At 37.6% G+C, this 17,437-nt stretch overlaps 1 protein-coding gene across 5 annotated transcripts in view; it reads left to right on the plus strand.

The window, feature by feature from the left end:
* Nucleotides 1-17,437, plus strand: part of AUTS2 (activator of transcription and developmental regulator AUTS2) — a gene marked incomplete at its 3' end in the record, with an annotated part of 1,120,631 nt that overhangs the window by 356,350 nt on the left and 746,844 nt on the right. The gene's annotated exons all lie outside the window — the stretch shown is intronic.

Genomic DNA, 17,437 nt, shown 5'->3' on the forward strand with positions numbered 1-17,437 from the left:
AGAACTTCCTTGAAATTACAGAAGTGATGTTTCAACCTCACTTTAACTGATAGATCGTTCCTGTAGATCTCCGTGAGAAGAAAGCCATTCAAATCCCATTCATTTTACTTGTTAGGCCAAAGTAAATCAGGTTACCCATTTTGTTGTTCTTTGGTAGAATACTTCTTACCTGGCATCATCAGTCCCATAGTGCAGTTACAAAATAGAAACAGCTAAAGCTTGAAATCATTGAAAGAAAAAAAGTGTATACTTTAACCCATTGTTTTATAGTAAAACAATGCATCCTCTCACCAGTCCTTTGATGTGGATCCTTGTATTTACATTGGCTGCACATTGGAAGCAAAAAAAAAAAAAAAAATTGATGTCCAGGTATTCTAGAGATTCTGATTAAACTGGTCTGAAAGATCCTCAGGAGTTTAAAATGTACAGTGAGAGTTGTTTGAGAATGGTTCCACTGATTTGTGTTCCAACTGTTTTTTCTTGAATAAACCACATCCATAATGCATTGACCACAATTGTCTAGGAGGGTTTCCTAAAACTGTTGATATAACTTAGACATATGTGAGTAATCTGAGTGCAGAAACCTTTTAGATTCCTCCTCCCAATCTTTTATGGTTGTCTCATATTTAATTTGACAACAGTTTTTTTAAGGAGTCCCCTTTACAGAGTTCAGCTTAATTTTTATGGTAGCAATATCTCACTTTCATTTTGTACTCACTGTTTTACATGATATTTAATTAAATATTCACTATAACTACCATAAACAGGTTTGGGAACAAACAGTTTACTCTTAGTGTGTGACGCACTGGTACCTTATAGAGGAGCATTCATTGGCTGTGAATCATTCAATATGTTTTGCAAAGGAAATGAGGACCATCGGTTGATTTGGCTGGTCAGTTGAGTGGAAGTCGGTCAAAAGAGCTTTTATTGTAAAAGATATATGGTCTGCCTGATATTAGGTCAGTTAATATTCACCTAAAAGAAGGTGGGATATATTTAATTTTTATTCTGTAAGTGAATATGTAAGTATGGATTTTCTTCCTAATTTCATATTTAATTTTTTATTCAGGACTTCGGGTTAATTAATATGTGGTGTTAGTACTTAATGCACATAGATATGATCAATATAATCACTTTTATCTCAAGAGTGAGTACTGTTTCTTGCCTGTGGTTTTTTTATTCCATTATAACCGTCTAAATGATATTCATCATGGGCCTTTATTATACACCATCAATGCTTCAGAGTCTTGAATTAAGTCTGGTCTTTGAGTATCACATGTCTTGAAATATACTTCATATTAGATTTGTGAATAAATTGTAGAAAAACTTAAGAGTGAAATGCAGGTATTAATTAATGGTATTTCCTCCTAATGAGACATACTAGTAGACATTAGAGCATTAGTAAGTCCTTAATAGACCAAGTGAGATTAGTCAGACCCATCGCAATATGTGTACGCCTATTCTTACCATTTGGTATGTGCACATACTGAGTTAGTTGTTTATTCTCAATTGTTTATGGTAGTTGCATTTGCACTACCATCTTTTACTTTCATTTAGAAAACTAATCCTGAGTTTTTGTCTATTTTTGCTTAGCTATCAAAACTTGCTCTCATTAATCTGGTTTATATCTGTTTGTTTTGTCGTCTTTTCAGATTGTGTATTCCTTGAGGACGAGGAATCTAGTCTTCCTCTGGTGTAGTGCCTATGACAAAGAACAAAGTTTTAGGAACATATTGTCTGAATTAAATGTATTGAACTAGTCAGTGGATGTTAGGCCTGTCTCTGTGCAGGACAGAATACCAGACTTTATGAGAACTGGTCTCAAGAATATTTTTATTTGCTTTCTTTCCTGGGAAGGAAAGAAGTGGTGTATAGGCAGCTATGTGCAAGTACCTTGGTCTGTACTTTTTCTTTCTGACCGCTCTGTTAGATTATCTTTCAAGAAAGCTGAGTAGCTTAGCACAGTGAATACTAAAGGGAATGCATGGCTCCCCTCTCACGGGACTTAAGTAGCGTTTAACACCACGGTGAAATCCTCAGCTGTGGCTTTCTCTAGTGTAGAATTTGTCTCAGAAAGATGACAAGTACAAGGAAGGCTTTGTGTGCTGTGTTTGTCATTTTTATTTATTTATTTATTTTTCTTTTCCCTTCTTCTCCGCCTCCTGCCCCAGGCCCTCCATAACACCGTAGAGTGTTTTCTTTGGGCCTCTGGAGTGTGCGTGTTATTTATGTGTGAGCCTGAAAGAAAAATAAAAGGCAAAAGCGAGGCAGTGCTCACCAGTGGGAGCCGCCACCCACAGGTAAGATGCAGAATTACATGCATGAGTTCTCTTTTCTTCAGCCACGTTTGCCACTCGGGGAACCACACAAGGTATCGGAGACAGAGCATGGGTCTTGGCATGTGATAACCCAGTGGCCTGGCGTTTGAATACTTAACCAGTGGAGAACTCAGTTTTGCCATGTTCCTGACAGAGATGAAAGCCTTCTGAGGAAATCAGAAGGGGTATAATTTGGGGACTGTACTCAGATTCTTTCTTGGTATAATGTTGGAGGGCTGCATTTACAGTGGCTGTCATTCAGCAAGAAACAAGGGAAGACTACTGTTTAGTGGCAAGGAAAGAGTCTTCGAATTTTCGAGCTGAAAAGCAATGTAGTCCAACCTCTGCAGTTTGTAGCTAAGGGCAGTAAGCCTGGAATCTCACTTAGTGTTTGGTGGCCGCAAGTGTAGACTGTAGCTAGGAAGTACATTTATTCTACTGGAAACCAATGGGGTTACAGGACTTGAACTTTTTCTTTCATTCATTAGTAATTCTCCTTTCCTTTTGTTAGGAAAAGGCCATTATAATCCTAGCATTGGCACAAGTTTTAGTTTTTGCCTGTGCCTTTCCAGTGTTTGCCCTTATTTACATTTTATATTTATTTCTACATGTTTTTATAGTTTTCCTTTTTGCACTTACCCATTCCTCATTCTTTCTAATGATTTTACGTAGCACTTGTCACAGTTCCTTTGGGTTTTCATTATAATTTGCTAATTTATTCCCTTGTTGTTGAGTACTTACATGGAGTTAGATTTCTTGCCATGAAGGAGAAAGCCATAGAAAACAATGTGCTGGATATAGCTTTACATTCTCCTGAGTTATTTTTTTCTCACCATTTAAGTTCCTGAAAGTGACTTCATTGTAGCAATGGAAAACGTGCTGTAGCCTTCCAGAATCTGAAGGAACGTGCCCCGCACTGTATGTGTGCAAAGATTGTGTGGATGTGAATGTGCATGACATAGAAAAAATCTCCTGCACTTTGTAGGTCAAACAGCTGATGAGTCTTAATGTAGGATTTTGTGTTTCATGTCAAATGGCCACCTCTATTAGGGAAGATAAAAGCATTTACATTAGTATAGCTGGTTAGCTTTATTAATGTTGGGCAAAATCAGTACGTTAGGAAAATAAATCCATAGTTTTGGGGGGAAGTTATAAAATTAAACATATAGGTGACCTGTTTATACACTTTTATAAAGGAATTATTGAAATATCATCAGAAGTTATTGTCTATATGAAATGTATATTCAAAGCTAATATTTCTTCCTCCAAGGCTCTAGGAATATAACAGAGAACAGACGTATTTAACTATAAAATACTATGATGCATCAAACGGTGCAATTTTTATTTTATGGAGTTTATGTGTTGACTCTGATTTGAACTATCGCTCTTTTTATCATGTGGGAACTTTTGGAAACAATTATATGGTCAAAAATGTAAGGATTTTGACCTTATATTGATTCCATTTGTTATTTTACCATATTTTTCTTTTCAAAGAGGTTGTGTGTTGAAAAGGGAAGCTTTATGTTTGCTAATCCGAGTTTTCAAGTGTTTATGGAAATTTTGATAGATTCTTTAATAAGTGTTTCTCTCCAGGAAAAGATTTCCTGACAGTGGAGTTATTAGGATCAATGGACATGTGTGGGGTTTTTTTTTTTTTTGCCTTTTCTATTATATTATTTTCAAAAAAAGTTTGTTTCACTTCATCTTTTTATACAGATGAGGATAGACACTTTTCCTTGCACTGATTCTAGTGTGTGGTGCCTCACAGGTGGTCTGTGGAAATCTTTTCCTCTTCCTGGGGCAATTTTTCTGAAACTGCCCGAAGTGGTAGCTGACTCCATTCCATCCTTCCTCAGACCAAACAACACTTTCTCAAAATCCAGCCACCCCACTGCTCTAACACTTTCTAGTTGTCTGTAGGCCTTGGCAGATAAGTAATCTGGGAGCTGTTGTTGGAAGGGGCTGGGCAAACTCTGTCACGTATCATTGTTGTGAGATCATTACTGCACCAAAATCTGGAGGTGATTATGGATAATGGCTAGCTAGTGACATAAAATTTTGGAAAAGGTTTTGCTGGCCTTTCTCTAAAGAGAAAAAACTAATGACATACTAAAAGTAAAGCTCTTCCTCATTCAGCCATGTGTCTGAAGCCATTGAGAAGGTCCCCAAGTGCATTTTTTCAGCTTTATTGAGGTATCATTGACAAGTAAAATTGTGTATACTTAAAGTGTGATAATTTGATATAGGTATGCATTGTGAAATGGTTACCATAATCAAGTTAACACATATATCACCTCACATAATTACCGTGTGTGTGTGTGTGTGTGTGTGTATGTGTGTGTGTGTGTATGTGTGTTTGAGAAATGGGAAAGCTTAATGTTTACTCTCAGCAAATTTCATGTATACAAGAGTGTTACGAACTGTAGTCACCATGCTGTATATTAGATCCTCAAAACTTACTCATCTTATAATTGAAAGTTTGTATCCTTTTTTTTCCCTACAACTATGGAATTTTTTTCAGTTGGCATTGTTGAGATGACAGAAGAATTTCTCCCTGGAATAGTCAACCAATTTTTTGCATTGTGACATTATCAGCATACTATATTGTATTATAGTTTGATCTTATGTGTTTTTTTTTTTTAACATCTTTACTGGGGAAAAGTTTGTATCCTTTGATCAGCATCTCCCCATTTTCCCTATCCCCCAGCCCTTGGCAACCACCATTGTACTTTCTTTTTCTACAAGTTCTACTTTTAAAAAATTTCATATGTAAGTGATAGCATGCAATATTTGTCTTTCTCTGTTTGGCTAATTTCATGTAACATAATGCCCTCCACATTCATCCATTTTGTTGCAAATGATAGGATTTTCCCCTTTTTTAGGGTTGAATAATATTTCTCTCTGTGTGTTTGTGTGTGTGTGTATCTATCTCTCTATGATTTTCTTTATCCATTCATCCATAGGTCAACATGTAGGTTGTTTCCATGTCTTGGCTATTGTGAATAATGCTACAGTGAACATGGAAATGCATATATCTTTGTAATATAGTTCAAGGTAGTTCAAGATAATGTTTTCCTTTCCTTCAAATATATCCCAGAAGTGGTTTTGCAGGCCCATGTGGTATTTCTATTTGTCATTTTTTGAAGAACCTCTATACTGTTTTCCATAATAGCCGTACTAGTTTATATTCCCACTGACAGTGTACAATGTTTTCTTTTTCTCCCCATCCTTACCAACATTTGTTATCTCTAGTAGCCAACATTTGTTATCTATCTAGTAGACATTCTAACAGATGTCAGGTGATATCTCATTATGGTTTTGATTTGCATTTTCCTGATGATTAGTGATACTGATTACCTTTAATATACTTGTTGGCCATTTGTTATCTTCTTTGGGAAAATGTCTACTCAGGTCCTTTTAAATTAGATGGTGTGTATTTGTGTTGTTTTTGTTTTTGTTTTTGTAACTTGTATGAGTTCCTTATATATTTTAGATACTAACTCTTTTTCAGATATATGATTTGGAAATACTTTCTCCTATTTTGTAGGTTGCCTTTTCATTTTGTTAATTGTTTCCTTTGCTATGCAGAAGCTGTTTAGTTTGATACAGTCTGCTTGTTTATTTTTGCTTTTGTTGTCTGTGCTTTGGTATCATCCAGGAAATCATTGGCAAGACCAGTGTTAAGGAGCTTTTCCCCTGTGTTTTCTTCTGGAGTGTTAGGGTTTCAGGTCTTACGTTTAAGTCTTTGTTCCATTTTGAATTAATTTTTGTGAGTTGTGTAAGATAGGGTCCAGTTTCATTCTTTTGCTTGAGTATATCTAGGTTTCCCAGCACTGTTTATTGAAGAGATACCCTCTCGCCATTGTGTGTTCTTTTGCCCTTGTCAAAGATTAGTTGACCATATATTTGTGGGCTTATTTCTGGGCTCTTTTATTTTGTTGCATTTGTCTATGTGTTTGTTTTTATACTAGTACATGCTGTTGTTATTACTGTAGTTTTCTGATACAGTTTGAAATCAGGAAGTGTGATACCTCCATCATTGTTCGTCTTACTCAAGATTGCCCTGGCAATTTGGAGCTTTTTGTGGCTCTATATGAATCTTAGGATTGTTTTTCCTATGTCTGTGAAAAATGCCATTGGACTTTTAATAGGGATTGCATTGAATCTGTAGATCACTTTGAAGAGTATGGACACTTCCAAAATATGAATTCTTTCAATCCAAGAACATGAGATATCTTTCCATTTATTTGTGTTGTCTTCAGTTTCTTTCATCAACGTCTTACAGTTTTCTGTGTATAGATCCTTTAGTTCCTTGCTTAAATTTATTATTAAGTATTCTATTGTTTTGTACTATTATAAATGGAATTGCTTTCTTAATTGTTCTTTCCAGTAGTTTGTTGTTAGTGTATAGAAATGCAACTGACTTTTGTATCTTGATTTTGTATCCTGCAGCTTTGCTGAATTTTTTCAGTAGTTAAAATAAGGTTTTGTTTTTTTTTAATGTAGTCTTTAGGGTTTTCTGTACTCAAGATTATGTCATCTTCAGACAATTTTACTTCTTCCTTTTTGATTCGATGGATTTTATTTCTTTTTCTTGCACAGTTGCTCTAGCTAAGACTTCCATAACTATGTTGAATAGAAGTAGTGAGATTGGACTACCTTGTCTTGTTCCTGATCTCAGAGGAAAGGCTTTTTTAGCTTTTTACTGTTGAGAATAATGTTAGCTGTGGGCTTCTCATATATTATCTTTTTTTGTATTGAATTATATTCCTTCCATACCTAATTTGTTGAGAGTTGTTATTATTATAGGATGTTGAATTTTGTCAAATACTTTTTCTACACTTACTGAGATGATCATATGATTTTTATCCTTTATTTTATTGATGCAGTGTATCACATTAAATTTTAATGCTATATTATTTATCTATTAATTTATTTATTTATGACTGTGTTGGGTCTTCATTGCTGCACATGGGCTTTCTCTAGTTACAGCAAGCGGGGGCTATTCTTTGTTGCGGTGTGCGGACTTCTCATTGTGGTGGCTTCTCTTGTTGCGGAATTCGGGCTCTAGGCGTTCGGGCTTCAGTAGTTGTGGCTCACGGGCTCTAGAGAGCAGGCTCAGTAGTTATGGCACATGGGCTTAGTTGCTCCGCGGCATGTGGGATCTTCCTGGACCGGGGATCAAACCCGTATCCCCTGCATTGGCAGGTGGATTCTTTTTTTTTTTTTTTTTTGCGGTACACGGGCCTCTCACCGCTGTGGCCTCTCCCGTTGCAGAGCACAGGCTCCGGACGCGCCGGCTCAGCGGCCATGGCCCATGGGCCCAGCCGCTCCGCGGCATGCGGGATCCTCCCGGACTGGGGCACAAACCCGTGTCCCCTGCATCGGCAGGCGGACCCTCAACCACTGTGCCACCAGGGAAGGCCCAGCAGGTGGATTCTTAACCACTGCACCACCAGGGAAGTCCCTGTATCACATTTATTGATTTGCCTATATTGAAAATCCTTGCATCCCTGGAATAAATACCATGTGATCATGGTATATGATCTTTTCAATGTGCTGTCGAATTGGGTTTGCTAGTTTTATGTTGAAGATTTTTGCATCTATATTCTTTAGGGATACTGGCCTGTAATTTGTTTTTCCTTATACAGTCCTTGCTGCCTTTAGAATCAGGTGGTGTGAACCACAAAAATGAGTTTGGAAGTCTCTCCTCCTCTTCTGTGTTTGGAGGAGTTTGAGAAGGATTGACATTAATTCTTCTTTACATGTTTTTGTGAAATTCATCAGTAAAGCCATTTTTTTCCTGGGCTTTTCTTTGTTTTTGATATTTTCTACTACTGATTGAATTTCCTTAGTAGTGACAAGTCTATTCAGATTTCTATTTCTTCATGATTCAGTTTCGGTAGGTTGTATGTTTCTAGTAATTTATCCATTTTTTCAAGGTTTTCAAATTTGTTGGCATATTATTGTTTATAGTAGTCTTTTATGACCCTGTGTTTTTCTGTGGTGTGAGTTCTATTGTCTCCTCTTTCGTTTTTTTTTTAAATTAATTAATTTATTTTTGGCTGCATTGGGTCTTGCTGCTGCATGCGGGCTTTCTCTAGTTGCAGCGAGCAGGTGCCACTCCTCATTGCAGTGCGTGGGCCTCTCATTGTGGTGGCCTCTCATTGCAGAGCATGGGCTCTAGGTGTGTGGGCTTCAGTAGTTGTGGCTTGCACTCTCCAGAGGGCAGGCTCAGCAGTTGTGGCACACGGGCTTAGTCACTCCACGGCATGTGGGACCATGGGCTCGACTCCCAGACCAGGGCTCGAACCCATGTCCCCTGCATTGGCAGGTGGATTCCTAACCACTGCACCACCAGGGAAGTCCCTCTTTCGTTTCTTATTTTATTTATTTGAGTCTCCTCTCTTTCTCAGTTATTCTAGCTAAAGGTTTTTCAATTTTGTTTATTTTTTTCTAAACCCAGGTCTTATTTTTATTGATCTACTGTTTTTCTAGCGTCTGTTTCATTTATTTCAGCTCGATATTTGTATTTTCCTTTTTTCTGCTAACTTTGGGCTTAGTTTCTTCTTCTTCTAGTTCCTTGAGGTGTAATGTTAGGTTCTTGTTTATTTGAGATATTTCTTTACTTCCTAATATAGGCATTTTGTCACTATAAACTTCCCTCTTAGAACCACTATTGCTGTATTCCATAAGTTATGATGTGTTGTGTTTCCATTTACATTTGTCTCAAGATTTTTTTTTTTTTTTGCGGTACGCGGGCCTCTCACTGTTGTGGGCTCTCCCGTTGTGGAGCACAGGCTCTGGACGCGCAGGCTCGGCGGCCATGGCTCATGGGCCCAGCCGCTCCGCGGCACGTGGGATCCTCCTGGACCGGGGCACGAACCCATGTCCCCTGCATCGGCAGGCGGACTCCCAACCACTGCGCCACCAGGGAAGCCCTGTCTCAAGATATTTTAAAATTTCTTCTTTGATCTGTTGATTGTTCAGGAGTGTGTTGCTTATTTCCACATGTTTGTGAATTTTCCAGCTATTTTGTGTTAATTATTTCTGTTTTCTATTGTGGTCAGAAAAGATACTTGATATGATTTTAATCTTCATAAACTTGTTAAGACTGGTGTTGTTTCCTGTCATATTCTGGAGAAAGTTCCATGTGTGCGTGAGAAGGATGGAATGTTTTATATATGTCTGGAAGTCTCATTTGGTCTAAAGTCCAATATTTCCTTACTTATTTTCTGTCAGGATGATTTTCCTATTATTGAAAGTAGGGCATTTAACTCTCCCACAATTATTATGTTGCTATATATTATTGCTTTCAGATCTGTTAAAATTTGTTTAATATATTTAGTTATTCCCATGTTGGGTGTGGATATATTTACAATATATACACAGATCTTCCTGATGAATTGAACCCTATATCATTATGTAATGACCTTCTTAATCACTTGTCCCAGTTTTTGACTTAAGGTTTATTTTGTCTGGTGTAAGTATAGCTGTGCCAGCTTTCTTTTTGTTTCCATTTGCATGGCATATCTTTTTCCATACCTTCACCTTAAGCTTATGTGTGTCCTTAAAGCTGAAATGAGTTGCTTGTTGGCAACATGTAGTTATGCTTTGTTTTTTATTTATTCATCCACTTATATGTTTTTTGATTGGGAAATTTCAACAATTTAAAATAATTATAAGGTAAAGATTTGCTATTGTCATCTTTTTAATGGTTTTCTGAGAGCTTTGTAGTTCCTTTGTTTCTTCTTCTCTTGCTGTTTTCTTTTGTGATTTCATGGTTTTCTCTAGTGGTATGCTTTGATTCCTTTCTCTTTATCTTTTGTGTATCTACTTTAGGTTTTGGCTTTGTGGTTACCATGAGGCTTACGTAAAACATACAGTCTATTTAAAGCTGGTGACAACTTAACTTGATTGCATATAAAATTTCTACCCATTTATTTTTCCCCTGGTTGCCCATATCTCTTGAAAGATTTGGGAAGTTTTCAGCCGTAATTTCTTTAAATAAGCTTTCTGCCCCTCTCGTCTGTCTGTTCCTTTTGGGACTCCCATAATGAGAATATTGTTACATTTTGTGGTATCCCATGATTCACTTAGGTATTCTTTACTTTTTTCATTCTTTTTTCTCCTCTGGGCAGTTTGAAATGACTTGTCTTTGGGTTCATAGATTTTTCTGTTGATCAGGTCTGCTCTTGATGCTCTGTATTGCAGTTTTCATTTCCTTCATTGAATTCTTCAGCTCCAGAATTTCATTTTGGTTCTTTTTTTATGATTTCTATCTTTCTGTTGAACTTCTAATTTTGTTTCTGTGTCTTTTTTTTTCTGATTTCATTGAGTTGTCTATCTGTGTTCTCTTATAAGTCATTGAGCTTACTTAAAATAATTATTTTTAAATTCTTTCTCTGCAATTCATAGATCTCCATTTGGGGGGCATCAGTTACTGGGATATTATTGTGTTCCTTTGGTAGTTATGTTTCCTTGATTTTTGTATGTGTGTTTTGTGTTTGAAATAAGCAAAAATATGCGTTGATGTTTGTACATTTGATGGAACAATCACCTCTTCCAGTCCTTATGGATTGGTTTTGGTAGGGAAGTATCTTCACCTGTGGGAGGGTGTTAGCGCACTGGCTGGTGGGGTGTGGTGGTTCTGGCTCTGGAGAAAGCCCAGTAGTGTAATTTCTTTGAAGCTTTATCAGCTGATGTAAGCACTGGGGAAGATAGCAGTGGTCCTCATTGGCAAAGGCTGCGGGTGCCTGCAGCATCAGTGAGTACTTTTGGGGTCTTCAGTGGCAGAGTCTCCTGAATGGCTCCTCTTTTTTCTTCCATGGGGTTGTCGTGGCTGACTGGACCCCTTAAGGACTACTTTTGTTCATGAATTAGCTGAGTAATTTTGCGGGGAGGAGGTTTAGAGGGGACAAAGTACAAAGGCTACTATCTCTTACTCCACTATCTTGCTGATGTGTCTCCCCCAAACACATTTGGAACATGTGCAGAGTGTGCTGTGTTTTCCTATAGTTCAGTCTTGTCTCTGTCCTTGAACAGAGGCAAGGAAACAGATCCAGCAGTTGCTTGGCTTCAATACTTTACTAACACTGCCTTCACAGTGCTAGGGTTGTGTATTTCTGCCTCTTACTAGTTCTGGAAGTATAATTAAAGGCATAAACAATTGGGTAGAGACACAGGATTCACTGGTTTTCATTGTGGTGATGGTTTTATCATTTTGCATGTATCAGCCAATATGATGGACCTTTCATAGTTTAGCATTCTTCTGCTCAGCATCCTCTAGGACTTCTCATTTCACTCAGAATAAAATCTCAGCACTTGGTCATGGCCTCTGAGGTCCTAAATGACTCCTGCGCACTTTCATTCCCTCTGTCCCTCTAGGCCTCCACGAGTCCCTCATCAGCCTTCTGTAGTTCCTTGGACTGTTCACACTGCCTAGGTTTCTCTGCCACATATTGTCACGTGGTGGGTTTTATCTTGCCCCTTAGATCTCAATTCAGACTTTACCTCTTCAGTGCCATCTTCTCTGATCCATGTTTGCCCCCTTTACTTATTTCTTATTATTTCATTTTTCCTTTTAATTCTTTAATATCACTTAGAACCATCTGAAATTATTCTATTTGTAAATGTACTTACTTTATTTAGGGTTTTTTTGTTTGCCATGTCTTATTGAAAGTTAAGTTCAGTGATAGCAGGACCTTTAGGATGTTATTTGCTGTTATATCCTCAGCACTCGTTACAGTGCCTGGCACACAGTGAGTGCACTAAATCAATACTTGTTGGATGAATGTATGAATGGACCAAACAAGCCCCTGTAGTATGGCAGGTATTACGTTAGCAATTAAAAAAAAATAACTTAGATTTACTTCCTGCAAACAATGTTTTCCATAACCTGGAATTGTTAGTTGGAATTCTTTACAGAAATCCAGAGTTAGGCTTGCTTGGAAAAATAATCTTCCTGATCATAATGCCTTTTTCCTTCCCACCACTGTGGCTGTTCTTGGCTGTAAAGCCAGTTTTCAGGTCAGAACTTTATTGATTTTGGCCAAAGGCCAATGCAAACTTTCCAGTATTTCTAAGGGTCTCTAGACCTTCCACCTTGACTAGGACTGTACTTCTTTCTTGAAGAGCTAAATTTTTTGACAATTAAAGGGCACAATAGAAATTGTACACATTAACATTATTATTCTGTGTATGTTCTGAAAAAGTATCCACATTTGCTGTGAAGACTTAGTTATTAGCAGATTAATATTCCTTTCAATTTTTAGTGAAATATTTCTGGTACACTGCCACGTCTGAGATTCTGATTTAAAAGTGGGAAACAAATTAATAGCAATTATTTGGTTAAGTTTTGGGTTACCTCTGACTCAAATACTGGTAACCCTTTCCCATTCTTTAAAAATAAGTCTTTTAGGTTTAATGAGTTATGTCTTGGAGTTGCAGAAGCAGTAGGTTTGACATTTAGGACTAGTTCCATAATATCTGGAGATAAGCTTTGCAAAACCTCCATTTGGACTGTGTGCCTATCGTTACAAAGACAATATTGAGATGAAAAGATTGAGGATTTTAAGTCTGTAAAATTTTAAAGCCATTCCTCATCCTATGATTATTTCTCTCAGATGGATTAAACATTTTACAGCTATTTATAAAAGGGTAATTTGACACTGTAATTCAGTTCCCATGACAATCATAGAACATTGGATCCCTAACTGTGTTAAACTAGATTAAATGACTAGGTGATAGGAGGGCTGTTCTAGATTAAAGGAGGCTAAAGAGACATGACAATCAAAAAAGCAGAGCGTGAGCTTTGGTCGAATCCTTGGTTGAGGCAAATGCTCTAAAGGTCATTCGGGGACATCTAGGGAAATTTGAAAGTTGGACTGTATTAGATGATAGTATTGAATAAATATTAAACTCTTGAGTATGTTAATGATACTGTGGTTATGAAGGAGAATGTCCATGTTCTCAGATTCATGCTCAGATAATGGGACGAAGTATCAAAGTTTGCAACTGTTTTCAGATGGTTCAACAAAATTGTGTGTGTGTGTGTAGAAGGCATAGAGTGGGGAGAGAAGGAAAGGGGAGATGGGACAGGATGGAAGGAGGCAGAAGGTGGGCACATCTGACAAAATGTTAATTAGTGAATTTTGTAACAAAATATTACAATTAGTGAATCTGAGCAAAGAGTATATGGGCGTTTGTCGTGCTCTTTTTTTCAATTCCTCTTTGGATATAAATATTTTCACAATAAAGATTGCGGGAAAATATAATAAAGAGAAGCTAAGTTTGGAAAAGCAGTGATTAAAGCGATTTTTCATTGCTTCCAAACTCTGTGAAAGAATACTTGCTATCTAGTTTCCATCTTTGTTTAAATACTGATCTTGCTGATGAAATAGTTTTTAGTTGGTACATTTAGATTCTGTTAATGGAATCAGCTCATAAAACGTTTCTATGTAGACAAATAATATTGTTTAGTATATCAGAAATCAAGATTAGGAAGGTGCAGTAGAAGGAAACTGCCTGTAATCCCAAGCATCTACTGGGTTACTTGCCAGTAGGAGTATTTTGTTTTAAACTTATTGTGTGTATGCCCAGGGAGAGGAGAAGTGTGTTTACCAGTTTTGTTTACTATTACCCTCAGTGTGGAATTTTGAGTATTTGATTGGCTTTAAAATCTCTAGTTCATTTTCATATGTGCCAGGTGATACCTTATTTCAAACTTGGAAGGTAAAAATAGTCATTGTTCTTCAAGCCAGAAAGACTTCTGGGGGGTTGGGGCAAGGAGGAAGGAGAGAGGGACTATGAAACGAATGATTATCTGAGTGTAACTTTGATAATGCATCTACTGGCTTTACTAAAGCTGCCTGTACATTGTTGCTGGCTTCAGGGATGTGGTAACTGCCTCTTGAAAGGTTGGTGACTCTAGTGACATAAAGGATGATATTTGCCTCATTATAGAGTCTTTTTTTTTTTTTTTTTTCCTGCAGAGAATTAACAGTCTGACTTGTCTAACAGTCTTCTCTTTGTGGCCCATGTTTTTCCATGAGCCCATTAGAAAATCTAAAAAGATGAGTTTAGAATTCTTCTAGCCCAACCTTCTTTCTCTTCAGAGGAGACTATGTTTTTCAGGGCAAGGTGCTACTTGGGCAAGATGGCAGAGCTGCTGGTGCTAGCGCTGGAATTCAGTGCTAGTTTTCCTAGCCTCCTTTGTGCATCATGTCATCATTTAAACAAGATGACAAGCTTCTCAGATCCATTGTACGTAGATCCTGAAAGAATGGATAACATTTAATGCCACCTGTCATATATATCATATGTTGAGTTGTTTATTGTACATGCTCCCCTATAAACTGTAAACTCCTCTGGGGCAGGATTTTTGTCTCTTTTGTATACTGCTGTTTTCCTGGTACCTAGAACACTGGCTGGAAGGTGATAGTCACCCAGTAAATATTTACTGAATGAATGATTGAACCAGAAGCAAATGACTAAGAATAGATTCACAGCTGCCCATGTAGCAGGATTTCAGGGAAATAATGGATTGGCTAGAGTACCACACCCCCATGTAACTAGCTCATGGTCTAAGGTGAACAATTAGACGCTGGTTTCCTGTTTAATTTCCAGTACTCCTGGGAGTAATACATTAAGCTGTCTCATCTTAGAGATTTGCTAACTTAGTGTGAATGATTTTAACAACCACTTCCCTAGGAGTACTTTTTAATGAAAGATGGGGTAGAACATGAATAAATAGAGTAAAGATGGGAGAAGTGCTGAGAAAAAGGGAAGATGAGACGTAAAGACAGGCTTTGAGTATATCATGATTTTGAACAGGACAACTTTACTGGTATTTGGGTTGAGAAATGCTTTGGAATAAATTGCGTGGTAATATGTCTGTCAAATTCATTCACGGTCCTGTGACCCCAGGAATTTGTAACATACAATCATCTGCAGCTCAAGATGGCCTTGAATTTGGTGAGTCTCTGCTAATTCAATTCTCAGCCCTGTGTGTGGGCAGTCCTAGAGCATTTTAGTGGAGTAAGCTGTTGCTCTCTGGAGAGTGTGTTGACCTCATGGTTGAAAATGCTGTCACTTTATGTGCAATGCATTGTATGTCAATTATTGTGCATCAGTGTTGCCTCAGTAAACCTGTTTGAAAAAATGCTGACACTGTAAGCGTTTTGAGGAAATGTTGAGGATCAGATTCACTTATTATGTGCAGAATTCTAGTTTAGGTAAAAAGTTGTTGAAATCATGGATCCAAAATGATGAATTAAGCTCCTCAGAACAGCTAGAGAAAAGACAGCTTCTAGCCTAGTGTCTGGCACATAATAGTTATTTAATAAATATTTGGTGTGTGGGATGAGTGGGAGGTAGATAGAGGAAGGGTTTTTTGTGACTGGCTGGTCACTTAAGTTGTGAATGTAACCAGGCTCATGGTTCCATGGATTATTTCTATTTTGAGGCTGTAGATGGTATCCTGACAGTTGTTGCTGCTGTCTAATTGTGTGCACCTGGACATCAGGTAGACATGGGAAAAAAGAGTAAATCTGTTTTCCATACAGAAGAAAAGTAATTTAAAAATAAAAATAGAAGTACAAAGCTGCAGTCTGAATTTGTGCATGCTACTTCACCTTCTTGTGTCTCTATTTCCTCATCAGTAAAATCGGGCTAATAATGTTTACTTCATAGGGTTGGTTGGTGAGGATTAAAAGAGATAATCTCTGAAAAGGCATTTGGATAGGGTGGTCCCTGGCACAGTGTGTCCATTGGAGTGGTAGCTCTTCATGCTGGTGGCCGTATTTATACAGATTTAAGGCTGAGAGACTAGAGCTAATCTTCAGTCAATAGAAGAAGTACCAGGCAGTGGGAAGAGGACATATGGGATCTTGCGAAGACAGGAGAAATTGTGTGTTTAATTAATGTGAAAGTCATTAATTGGTGAAGATGATGGGTCCTGGGAACTGGAGCAGAGAGCTAGAAATGCAGCATCTTGTGAGCACAGGTCTGTCTTGACCTTCCTAGAGGGATCAGTACAGGGACCTCTTCATTCCTTCATTTCCCTTTACTGCAGAGTAGAGTTTAATTTTATTTGTATTTTTAGTAAAATGATTTGAGGTCCAGGGAGACCTGCTGAGGTGACGGTGTAGGAAAGCAGTTCAGAAAGGTAAGATGGAAGACAGATCTGGGCCACAGCAGTGTGAATTAAACATTTTGTTTTTCCTATGGGCCTTCTGAGCTGTGATACCCAGGATTGCCCCGTCCATCCAGGTGTTCTGTCAGAATCATGACAGGAGCGGCTCACTAACAGAAAACCAAGCTGATGAAAACAGATGAGTTGACTGGTTGTCAGTGTATTTCAAATGATCTTGCCTGTAGGTAGCCCTTGAGTGAGAACTTACTTAAAACATTTAAGGAGAGACCATTGTTAACACATTTGGAGAACAAGTATGAGTCGTTTATTCCTGCATGACAATAGAAGAAATGAAACTTTAGACTTACATTTGGGAGCTTATTAGATAAATTGAAATGTAATAAGGAAATTAAGCACTATGTGATAATGATAATCTAAATCATTAGGAAGTTAAAAGTTATCATAGAACTTTGGTTGATTATGATGTGTCAGTAGGTGCATCCTTGGTATAAAAAAGAAAAAGGTACCATTCTGGCGAGTGATGTTGTAGTCACCAGAGTGCATGGGGGAGGCTGTGCATGCGTGGGGGCAGGAAGTATATGGGAACTCTCTGTACCTTCCTCTCAGCTTTATTGTAAACCTAAATATGCCATAAAAATCTTCTAAAAAAATTATTGTAGAGCTGAGAAAGACCTTGGAACTCATCCAATCTCAACCCTTTACTTTAAAAACTTGGGAAACTGAGACTGAAATATAGGCAGTTATTTTCCCAAAATTACATTGTGAAATACAGAGTTTATCTTGATATCTGAGTACTTTCTACACTAAGATATCTTTTGTCTTTATTTTAAAGTAACTAGGTGGGTATCTGAGGGTAGAACATACCTCCTCTGTAATATACCTATAATGTTTTTGCTTATATATATCGTATGCACATATACAAGGTCTCCCCTCAAAATGGGAAAGACACAATTAGACAAAGATA

This window comes from Leucopleurus acutus, assembly GCF_964270905.1.
Source record: "Leucopleurus acutus genome assembly, chromosome: 16".
Classification (NCBI taxonomy): domain Eukaryota; kingdom Metazoa; phylum Chordata; class Mammalia; order Artiodactyla; family Delphinidae; genus Leucopleurus; species Leucopleurus acutus.